Source organism: Podarcis raffonei, chromosome 9 (genome assembly GCF_027172205.1).
Source record: "Podarcis raffonei isolate rPodRaf1 chromosome 9, rPodRaf1.pri, whole genome shotgun sequence".
Taxonomy (NCBI): domain Eukaryota; kingdom Metazoa; phylum Chordata; class Lepidosauria; order Squamata; family Lacertidae; genus Podarcis; species Podarcis raffonei.
In genome coordinates, this window is record NC_070610.1 from 21,150,902 (window position 1) to 21,163,489 (window position 12,588).

Sequence of the window (12,588 nt, forward strand, 5' to 3'; positions counted from 1 at the left end):
CACCGTCACAAAGATTCAAACCGCGACCTTCTGATTGGCAAGCCCAAGAGGCTCAGTGGTTTAGACCACAGCGCCACCCACTGTGGAGTAGAGATGGTGGGCATGATATCTCTCCCCCCCCCACCAACACACACTGATTATCCATGGTTCCCAAATGCCTTGCTTGTGTCTCTGAACTAAAAAAAGAGGAAATTGACAGCTGCAAAGACCAGGAAACCCTGGAACAGAATTCTCCTGGTGGTAATATTCCCTCAGTCCCTTCATAATATTGCTATGGGCTGCTATAACAGATCCTAGCCTGTGGCTCCCATGCTAGCATATTCAACTGTGTAATGAAGCAGCCCTTTTCCAAATTTGTTTCACCCCAGGGATGAATCCCTGAGTGTGACAAACCTCACTGAAAATTTAAGTACCAAACAGATAGGCCTAGGAACCCATGATTGGTTACTATTCCCTTTTGATCACACTTGTGCCCATTCAGACCTCTCTATCTGAACTTGGAGACTTTTCCTGGGCAGACCTCTCAGTGCTCTTAACTTACAATTACATGCTACAATGTTCTCTTTAAACTTTCTAGAATCCTTCCAATAAGGCAGCCCTGATAATTTGCAGTTTATACAAATGATGTTGGTTTCTTTCACTCATCTGACATATAATACTTCACTGATGGATTTGTGCATAATCACATCTACAGTAGTTAATGTTGAGTGTTTCAACACCCAGGCTCAACTTGTGGTTTCTTTTTCCTGCTTATACGAAGGAAGCCTTCTCAAGACAAGGAGGCAAGCTGTTCCTTTAGCTTAGATGTAGGGCGGGGGAATCAAAGGAGGAAGTGTGACAGCAGAATTGCACAAAGTATTAAAGAGCATGTGCCTAACCTTTTGAAACCGTAACTCTGTAATATGCAATCTTAATATGATTGGCAGGAACGTGTAATAACTAAACTGTGAAATTGAGCTGCACAGTGCCCAGAGTCAAATGCTTCAAACAAAATGAACTCTTTGACTTCAAAGGAGGAGCACACTGAAAGGACACAAAAGCTTGCCGCAGTCAAAGACTACCTATTACTTGAGACATACGCCAGACCAAAGCAGTGGGAGGTTATAAACTGCTACAGCAAGAGATACTTCAGAGTTAGTGACCTACATTTACACACAGATATGCATGTACAGTTTATATACATGTACACACACATATATACATACATACAAACAAACATACATACACATATATATTGTACGTAAACACACAGACAGAGAGCACACATTGACTCCTTTAAAAACAATTGTGTACTAACAAATTTGCATTTCTCAAATGGACCCTATGCCACATAGGGTGGGTATAATCGATGCTACAAGTGTCATTTGGTTACAGTGATTAAAAGCCATCATGTACTACACTATGGTCCACTGAGAGCTCATGATTAACCCAAAGGTGTGATTTTAGCTCATGGAACCCATTTCACTTATTTTCTTATGTTTACATTCTGCCTCTCTTCCATCACAGAACTGAAGGTGCCATTCATGTATTTCTCAGGCAGCCAATGATCCAAGCAGCTGACTAGATCCAGATCTGCTTAGCTTCATCAAGGTGATGGTCACATGCTTTCAGACTAACTTAAGTCATGTTGATTTCAACTGTTCTCTTCTAAACATGACTAAGGGTGCTTTGAGATGTGAGGATTTGTGCATTAGTTTTCCTAATTATAATGCTAGCACTTGAATAAAACATTCCCTTTCTACTGTGTTACCTGTTGTGTTACGGAAACGTGGCTTTCTGATCAATTTCCAAAGGCAGGAATGAATTGTTTGCCGAAATACTGTCCAACATTTCATCATTATGATGCAATGATGAACACGTTTTTGGGGGGTTAACATGCTTACCAAAAAATAAATAAATCTGGAAGCAAATTACAAAAACGAGCACCAAAACTTTCACTAGATTTTGCTGGTTTTTCCACAAGTGGCTTTTATGTCATGTGAAAGATATGTAAAATGTGGAAAATATCAAGTAAGGAAATGTGCACATGGAATAAAGCATGGTCTGAATGAAGCCTAAGGATGCACTCCTAGCCCCACTTACCTGGGAGTAAGCCCCATTGAATTCTATAGGGCTTACTTCTGAGTAAACATGGTTTAGATTGTGCTGTATTCCCAGGTCCAACTCTCTATGTGTGGCAGATAACTCCCCCCCCCCCGCCTTAGGATCACAGTTAGCATTGATTACTCACTACAAGAGGATGGAAAGTGGGAGACTGCCAAAATAGCTACATGCAATGTTCCCTCCAAAAATGATGCACATGCTTGTCACAATAGACTTCCTATTTATTTAAAACCTATGGCTTGGAAGAACTTTCTGGCCAGGGTTGGTGGTCTTGAGATGAACCTATAAGCAGCTAATCATGGGTAGCTGGAGAGCTTGCTCTATGCCTGAGTGACAAGTTTCTGTGACAGGACCAAATGAAGTCCTACTGGTCACTTACGCCACTTGGCCCCTGCTGAGCTTATAGCTGCAATGCCCCGCCCCACTCCCACCATCTCCAGCGCTGGTGCCAGAGCATCACAGACTACAGGTTACTCCTTCCTCTGGGATGTTTCCATGGCAACACACAGATTAAGTGCTTGGGTACCATTGCTAGAGTCTGTCAACCCTGACCTCCTGAGACTTTGCCGTGAGAATAAAATGAGGCTGTAAAGAATCTTTCTTCAAAATATTCATTGCTCTCCATCACTGCATTGGGTGAAGAGGAAAAAGGTGGATAAATTAACATGCCCTACTGTAACTAAGCCAAGGCATGTATAACTGAACTCCTCTCGCCCCACAGTCTTCCCGTATTGAACTTTAGATTTTATTTAATTGATTTATATACCGCTTAATCACTAAAAACCTCTAAGAGGTTTACATATGCTTCTCAGAAACTTCCCTTTTGTTCTTCATGAAGCACCATGGACATGCATTTAATAATAACTGAAGAAGAAGAAGAATAGCTATACTTTTGAAATATGGTGGGGAAATACAAAATTCTCATTCCTAACTAATATTGAGGCATGCCATCTCTTCGGGGTTTGCTTATGAAGCTTTGATTCACACGGCTTTTGGTCCTTGTTTTTCACAGAACTAAAAAAAGCACCTGAAAAAGGAATTTGCCTTCCCCCTCGTGGCTCTGCTCAGATATTGTTCCCGCTGTTCATCTCTGACAGATGTTTTATGTTCTTTGGAACTCTGTTGGATCTTCAGGTAGTGCCAACCTTTTGTTCAGAGCATCTCAACCTCACAACTTTCACCATTTTCTTCCCAGGTATTCCACAATACTGAACCTCCAGATCTGTAACATAACAATACGTTTGAGTGTGTATCAATGTGGGGGTTTTTTTTTTTGGAAACAGACAGGGTTTGAAATTGGCTGTGACTCCCTTACGATGACCTCTGCCTCATAGTACTCTGCTAGTATTTTACGCCTACCTTTAGGGATTCTTGCCAAGAATTGTTGAATGGTTTTACAGCACTGTTTGTTTTTTGATCTCTCATGCTGTGGAAGATCTTTTCTATATACCCCTATTTTTGTGTAACAAGGCAAGAAGGAAGCAAAAGGGAAGGGAAAGGCCAGAGGTGGTTCTAGAAGTGTTCTATCTAGGCAACTTTACTCAAGCTAAAGAGAGATGGTTGAGTATCTCTGGATTGTACATTGCTGAGTGCTCTCTGTGTGATAAATGCCTCTCATAAATTTAACAAAAAGTCACACAATCAAAATATATTTGGAACACTAAATACCACACTGTGTTCTTATCAGAGTCATACTAACAAATTCCTTTTTTAAAAGGCCACAGTGAGATCCCTGTTTGTTCAGCTGCATGTTAAGCAAATCTAGTACATTATCCATCTCAGGTTAATTTAATTCTAGATTTTGGCTTGTGCTGTACTTATTATAACGCACTCATCTTCATGATGTGTTATAATGCACCAGATATGCATCCAATGGACATCTGGCTGCCAGAGGCCAATGGTGAAAGCGAGGGAGACTCAGAACTGTATTCAGCTAAGTCGTGTTCACAGAAGACCCATTGAAACGAATATGGTGGACTACAAGAAGTTCTGTGAGGAGTAATTTAAGAAATATTGTAAAAATGGAAAGGGAGAAATGATTTGCTTGAAAATGTAAAGGCAATATTAAGTTAAGAATTGCAGGAGAAATAATCAAGACGGAAGGCTATCAGAGATGCTGGAGGAAGTCCAAACAAGGACATATGTATAATAATTTGTGTGGTATGTCTTTAAAATTTTTGTATGCTAAAAATTAATAAAAAATATTATATAAAAAATGAAACGAATATGGTAGTTGTGACCAACTTCAATGGATCTAATCTGAGTAGGAAATGCTGTCCACAATTCAAATCCCGATTCAGCAATGAAGCTCTCAGTGGATGATGTTGGGTCACTTGCTACCTCTAACCCAGGCAAACCCATAGGCAAACTCCGGCTCTCCAGATGTTTGGGACAATTCCCATCATCCCTAGCTAACAGGACCGGTGGTCAGGGGTGATGGGAATTGTAGTCGCAAACATCTGGAGGGCCGGAGTTTGCCTATGCCTGATCTAACCTTAATGCACCTCACAGGAATGTTCTAAAATGGAGGGGTTGTGTGGTTATGTAGCCCACTCTCAGGTCTTTGGAGGAAGGTTGGGTTAAAAAGACGATAAACACATTTTTAAAGGAATCCTCTCACTCTGATCCTCTACTTGCAAAAACCCACCCAGACCGTTGGCTTTGAGCTCAAAGGGTAATCTGTGCTTCCAATTTGCCATATGTAGTCCTCTGAGAATATCAGGTTGCAAGAAAGGAGATTCCGACTAAACATTTGGAAAAACTTTCTGACAGTAAGAGCTTCTTCGGCAGTGGAACAGACTCCCACGAGAGGTGGTGGACTCTCCATCCTTGGAGGTTTTTAAGCAGACTTTGGATAGTCATCTGTCATGGATGCTTTAGCTGTGATTCCTGCATCGCAGGGGCTTGGACTAGATGACCCTTGGGGTCCCTTCCAACTATAAGATTCTATGGTTCTACTATCTTTTTCTTGTGAAATATACCTGTAGGTTTGCTAGACAGTCTATTTTTTTTTAAAAAAAATTAAGCGTTCCTGGGTTGCATAGACATGGACCAATAAAATCTGCTTCTTCTTGGCAAAATAAAATTTTGTAAAGTTTCTGTGTGTACACATTCACCAATAACACCCCTCAAAGGACTCGCCTATAAGAATGGAATGTAGCTGAACTTAATGGAATGATTGAATTTAAAAAATTGTATATTGAGCATTGGAGGGAGAACAATATAAATAGAGACACATTTGCCAAGGCCGAGACATTTCTGCAGTGTGGCAAAGCTGTGTTCCTGTAGTGCTTGAGGAGAAATGGCATCTTGAGCTGATAGTAAAGGACATAGTGATGGATCTCAAGTTCATAAAAAGTGCAAGCCTATGGGGTTTATTGTAGTTCCAAGGTCTGCAGTATTCCCTATACGCAGTTACATGCCATCTAAGATGAGTGCTACAAACTAACAATATGGCTCTTTGCCATACTCTTGATAATGTTCTTGAGAACTACCGTGTCTCGCATTGGACTCCTTATCATAAGGCTCCTGTCCTGCTCCAAAATAATATCTAGATATTACTTCTACATCCAATTCTGGAAAATGAAAGTAAGTGCTCTAATTCATCAAAGGAAAATCTGCAAAATGCATTAGTATGAACAAAGAACCAGCTTACCTAAGAATATAAATACAAGAGTTATTATCAACCCTTTCCCCACACAGCCAATTAAAGTAAAACCTTAAGCCTTGCTGAAGACCTTGTATGGCAAGAGACTTCAGATCAAACCTTCCGAGGCCTCTAGATGAAAGATTCCCTCTGATAAAAATTAGACGATAACCATTACTTGCTTCCTTGCAGGACATCTTCAGGAGAAGAAGGGCTAAGAAGTAAACCTTATGCAAATACCATGTAGAATCCCTAAGGTGGCTGGATAGCATCTTGTATGCTTCTTTCCAGCAATTCCTGAAGCCAAGTTGGTGCCAAATGTACTGCTTTGCTTTCCTTAGGACCATATCAACAAGGCCAAGAGTGGGGTCATAATGTCCGGGCAGCAGTGGTGTAGCGTGAGAGGCAGGGAGGCACAGAGGCAGTTGCCCTGAATGCAAAATTGTTAGGGGCACAAAATTTAAACACCCTGTGTTGCCTCAATACTGCTGCATACTTCCGTCACTTAGCTCCATTGAAAATGGCTTCCCCATGTGAACCAGAAAATGACCTCTCCAGACAATGGAACAACTCTTCTTATCTCTGCAGCTGCGATCTCCTGGGTGATGTGGACGCCATTAGGCAACTGAATGTCTATGCATACTCTGTCCATTTCCTTCCCTCCAATCCACACCCTCCCCACGGCCCTGGCAACCCATGCTACACCACTGCTGGGCAGTCCAGGCCCTCTCTACACACTGCCCAGGCTTGCACTCCAGAGAGATTGCTTCCCTGCTGCTAATGCAGCAAAGACAATGTGGGAGGCAGCAGTTAGGCGTTATTAAACTCAGACTGATTGGCGTAAGGTATGAGCACTACAGGTTGCCTTTGTCGGTGGGAGAGATCATTGTGTCTCACTGGTCAGCTATTGCCCACCTTAAGCCAGGTAGTCCCGATCAACCTTGCAGATGAATGCAGTGCTTGGAGACAACTTATGTATTCACAGCAGTGACCAAAGGAGAAATGACTGCTGGGAGGGGTGCAGAAAGAAGAAATGCCATGATACACCGATGAGCTTTCTTGATTGCTGTATCCATAAATGACTCTTTGGCAGGAGATAACTAGCATCTGGAGATAACTAGCATCTGGAGACAACTGCAGTCAGTTGTTATTATTATGGGATACATAGAGGTGGACACACATGAAGCTCCTTTCAGACCTTTAGGTGGACACACAGAGGTGAGAGACACCTAGCATGTGCGAGAGATGGATTGAAATTTCTCAAAGAAAATTCTTCTGAGATAATTTCTGAGTTAGAGAGTGCCATTTTGTCACAGGATGTTCACCAGCTTTTTTGTGGGTGGTGGGGACAAAGACACTGTGCTGGTTTACAACCGTTAATGGTGAACTCAATCCCCCTGGAATTAATTGGTGAAGAATTTCTCTTTCCCTAGATAAATTTACTGAAATGGTTCTCTCCCCTAATCAGGGCCAGATTTATGTATAGGCTAAGTAGGCTGAAGCCTAGAGCCTCTAAATCTGGGGGCCTTGCCAGCCCGCCTGCTCCCCAGCGGGCAGACTCCCCTCTTCCAAAATTGCAAACCCAAGACTTCATGCAAGGGCAGGGCAACTCATGCCCAGCAACTGTGAGACTCAGGGCTAGCCAGTGGGGCCCAATTTGAAGCAGTGGGGCGCATCTTGAATTTTTTTTTTTTTTTTTGGTCTGCAAAATCTTATAGATACAAATAAAATCCATCTAGATTGCCCTGGTGCAGGGGCCCCCTTAGGAGCTGCACGCAGGGCCCAATTTGGCCCAATTGCTCCAATTGTCTTAAGGTCAGCCCTGATGAGACTGTGCAGGGGGTTGGACTGACAAGCCCTGCATGTTCTAGGTCCCTGTTGTCACTATTCAGAGTACAGACTCAAGGACTTGTTATGGAAATAAAGGGAGGGCACTTATTGGAAAGCCATGGTTGATGTATGGAAGTGAGAGCTGGACCATAAAGAAGGCTGATTGCCGAAGAATTGATGCTTTTGAATTATGATGCTGGAGGAGACTTTTGAGAGTCCCATGGACTGCAAGAAGATCAAACACATCCATTCTTAAGGAAATCAGCCCTGAGTGGTCACTGGAAGGACAGATCATGAAGCTGAGGCTCCAATACTTTGGCCACCTCATGAGAAGAGAAGACTCCCTGGAAAAGACCCTGATGTTGGGAAAGATTGAGGGCATAAGGAGAAGGGGACGACAGAGGACGAGATGGTTGGACAGTGTTCTCGAAGCTACCAGCATGAGTCTGACCAAACTGCGGGAGGCAGTGGAAGACAGGAGTGCCTGGCATGCTCTGGTCCATGGGGTCACGAAGAGTCGGACATGACTAAACAACAACAACAACTTATTGGAAATCAGTTTTGTCACCTCTCCCCCCTGCCCCAAACCCTGAGACAATGAGCCCAGCCACCTTTTATTCACAGTCGCATAAGCACAACATTACAGCATGGCCATAAACCTGTACGTTCAACCACTGAAATATACACCCGGTATGTAGCAATGAAGATTTATGTTACTGCTTTATAATGAACACTGTGTTTTATGAATGGACTCTGTATTTTGTGAATTACTTAAGAGCCATCAATAGGGAGCTCTAGAATCTGACAGCTAACCAATCGGGGACTACCAAACAGTGACCCCTATTGCTGATAGCAGGTAACCAGCAGGGAATGCTTCAGCTCAGCCTTTGCACTGTTGACTGAACACCCCCTGCTATGCAGATAATGGAGGAAGCTCATAAATTGTATCCCTTCTGGCAACCTGGTGAACTCTATTACATTGGTGTAAACCCTGGTGCACCAGAAGCCCAGAATAGCAGCAAATAAAATCCGCTCATACATCAGCGTTAGTCTTCCTAAATTATAAAGCTCCAAAATACAGACCAAAATATAGCGGGTCTGGGAAGAGCAAGGTATACAATGGGCACCACCAGTGAAAAGGCCCTGCTCTGTGTAGCTCCTGCTCTGTCATTTGATAGGGTACCCACTTGCCCTCCTTCTTGATATGGAATGCTGTATATTGGAGTTTCCAGGTCCAGTACAAAGACCATAAGAAGGGAGAAAAGGGACCTTGAAGTTCCTAACAGTTGTTAATCAAGCAAGTAAGCACACAGGTCACCTTTGTCACAGTCAAGACGCCTATATCCTGGCCAGGCCTGTACCCAATCTTGTTTTTGTACAATCTTGTTTGTCCTCAGTAACCAAAATTATATTATCAACATATGCAAGCAGAAAAGTTGTTTTCCCTCATTTGCAAGGAATCATACAAAACAAAGTGGGACTAATAAAGAAAATTTCCAGGGTGGCAACAGAAAGCAAACTAAAAATGCTTTTGCAGTTCATCAAAACTATCCAGCAATATCAAGTTCTAGGAAAACTGATGCTATTAACAGTAATCCTTCTAGTTGGTTAATTGTTTCGGCAACTTCTATGCACATGACGTGTGATGCTAATTATTTATCCCAAGAGTTAAATGATAACTAATCAGAGGCAGCTACAGTTGCAAATGGCAACAAAATATCTGTGAAAGGAAAAGGAGCAGGTTTGCTCAAGTATGTTGCAGGTAGAAACACTGTTTGTAATGAAGTGAGAGCAGTAGTTTACTTGCTCGAATTAACAAATAAGAAAGTTTTGAGAATTTAAATTCTAGATTAAAGTTGATTACTTAATTGAGAAGGGGAGTGTAACAAAAACACTGGGGCCTAATTTGAATAGTAGAGTGTCTGGTATCTGGTGGGCAATCTCATCCTTTATTTCCACACCGTGGCTGCAGACCAAAGGACTCGTCAGGAGAGCTATGAGATTCAGGTGAGGGTCAGATGCCTTGTCAATCCCAGCAAGTATATAACAGGAAGACCCGGCCTTCAGTTATTGCAAAAGTTTTTCAGTGTTAATTTTAATTTTTTTAAATCACCATGGTATTTAACAATAATATCTTATGTTCTTTAAAGGAGAAATTGTGAATTGCAGATTTTTTTAAAATCACCATGGCATTTAACAATAATATCTTACGTCCTTTAGAGGTGAAATTGTGAATTGCAGAATTTTAAATACCGGTCATCATCCTTGGCTTCGCTCAATTTTGTTTATAACACACTTTCATTTTCTTCTAGTTGTGAAGGTGGGGGATTAGGAGGGACCTCACAAGTAGAGTAGCCTAGGGCCTCCCTTCATCTAATTCCGGCCCTGCCCCTAATGCATTTTTTTCTGCCCACAATTAGGATGGAGAATTTTGGGAGACTATTTGTGCATAACTCTACTTTTTATTTCCCCCTCACATCTGTGTGTTCAGTCTACGAATGAGGAAAATATCCCAAAGCAGCTAGGCTTCTTATTCTGTAAACACTGGTGCTTTTCCTGATGACTATTATGCCTGCTTTCACATCTAGCAAAGTGGCTTCTGACCCTAAAAAGCTGCAAGAAATCTATTAGTCTAAGATACCTCATGGCTTTACGTTTGCTGCAGCTACCAGACTAAAGGGACTACCATTCTGGGGCTGCATAAATTAGGGTTTAAGATACATTTTAAAAAATAAAAAATAAAACCAAACAAACCCAGACATGAAATATGAAGTAACTTAGTACTTAAAAGTATTGAAACATTTCCATTAGCCTTCAACTGTATTGAATTTCACCTTTCACTTCCATTCTGCTTCCAACTTTGAAGTTATTAATCCTCTCTCTAAATGAAGTGGCTTTACTGCATTTGTCAGTATCTTCATCTAGGGGATGAGCCCATGGAATGTGATTGCATTTTTAAAAAAGCAATTTTTTTAAAAATGATACATTTAGACTGAATTGAGAGCCATCGTTTACAGGTCCAATCAACATGATGCTGTTGCTGGTGATTAAAAGGGCAACATTTTATGCTGCGTTAATTAAACACAACTAATTTAATGTGTCACTTTATTTAATTTTCTTATAATATGAGGATTTGCCACTGCTCATTAGCAAGGATTTCTTTATTTTTGTTAAATCTATGGGCGAGATATATCTATTTTAAAAATACTTTTCACCCGTCTTTTGTGCCCAAGGTCCTTCAAAGCAGCTAACAAGACATTTTTAAAAAATTAAAAGCATCAAACATTCTGAGCTAATAACAGCTGAGGGAAGAAAGGGACAGCCCAGCAACTAAATAAAAGAAAATCTGTCTGGGGGGGCTCCAAATGACCCCAGAAATAAACAGCATGATCTTGACCTGTCACCAGAAGGTCCACAATAAAAGGATGGAATGAACCTCCTACAGGAGGGAATTTCAGAATTTCTGTAGCACTGTATAAAAGGCCCTACCCCAGGTAAGCTTCCTCTACACCTTGCATGGTGAAGGAGCCAACAGCAGGTGTCTGAGGAAGAGCTAAACAAACAGGTAGTCTTGGGCCTTGGGCAAACTCTGGTGCAATTGAACAAGCATCCACAAGGCCCGAGTCAATGAGATGCTCAAAAAGAGTGTTGTTGTCTATGTTGTCTATAAGAATAAAAGAAAATTATTATAAATTAATTTGGAGATGGCATTTAACACCAGTCAGATTAAATCAAATAAACAAGGAATATTCTTTGTTATGTTGGAGAAGATGCCAGGAAACCGAGAATTATGTTCACATGTGATGGGGGTGTAAATATGTACAAATTCTCTGGCAAAGGGTGTTTAAGGAGATAACAGAAATCACTGAGTTAAAGCTGACCAAAAGTCCAGAGGTAGCATTATTATCAATTTATGATGGGGTGGAAGGCATGCAGGCAATGAAGGACTTGCTTGCAAATTTATTGACAGCTGCACAAGTCATTCTAGCTAGGAAGTGGAAGGGGCAAGCAGAATATAAAATGGAAGAATGGTATAAAGAGGTGTGGGATATAGCTATTAATGATAAATTAACATGCGCCATTAATGTAAGATGGGGAATATGCAGGAGAAATGATTTTGAGGAGATATGGATGGTGTTTGTAGAATTTGTACTGTTAAAATGGAAAGGGACCAAACCATCACAAGAGGTGTTGAAATTTGGGGAGGATGGATAGTTAAAATGGAATGGTCTCGGTGGTAGGGTGCACATTGTTATATTTGTTTATGTATAATTATTACTTTGTCAAAATAAAATAATCATATATATATATATATATATATATATATATATATATATATATATATATAAGAGTGTTGGTAATAAGCTCCCACAACAGAAAGACAAGGATTAAATAGGCCAGAGGCAGAGGACTTAATTGAAGATTAACTGGAGGTCATGTTCCAGATCAAGAAAGCAGGGCCAGAGAGTCTGCTTGACTACTCCTTGAGATGACCGAGGAACTGATTTTTACATCTTCATGACTTCTGTCCCTTTCACAAGCTGTGGAGGTACAAGCCTCACTCAGTAATTGACTAACATATTACATATAAATATATATATTGCATGCAATCTTGCCTAATATACCCGTACACGTTTTACGATTCTACGATTCTGTTATTTCCCCACAATATAATGCAGTGTTATATTACTTTCATTAGAACCAGGGAGATAAGGATTCCAATCTGTACTCAGTCATGAAGCTCACTGGGTGGCCTTTCAGCCTAACCTACATCACAGGGTTGTTGTGAGGCTAACATGAGAGGAGGAAGAACCATGTGTGCCACCTTGGGCCCCTGATTTTAATGGCAGCCCCAAGTTGAGGACATTATGGTAATCTAATATGGAGGTTACATCCATCTTGTCTGGATTAAGTTTCATTTTGTTGGCCCTCATCCAGCCCATTACAGTCTCCAGCCACACTCCATTGTTCTCAGAACACCCTGTGTGATTTGTGATTACGTATAGACT

At 41.2% G+C, this 12,588-nt stretch overlaps 1 long non-coding RNA gene across 1 annotated transcript in view; it reads right to left on the reverse strand.

Annotated features, from left to right (window-relative positions):
• Positions 1-2,989: 2,989 nt before the first annotated feature.
• Positions 2,990-12,588, reverse strand: part of LOC128420721 (uncharacterized) — a 32,197-nt gene continuing 22,598 nt past the window's right edge. The window contains exon 3 of the long non-coding RNA XR_008332099.1: positions 2,990-3,325. This is a non-coding gene — a long non-coding RNA (uncharacterized LOC128420721). The remainder of the gene's footprint in view (positions 3,326-12,588) is intronic.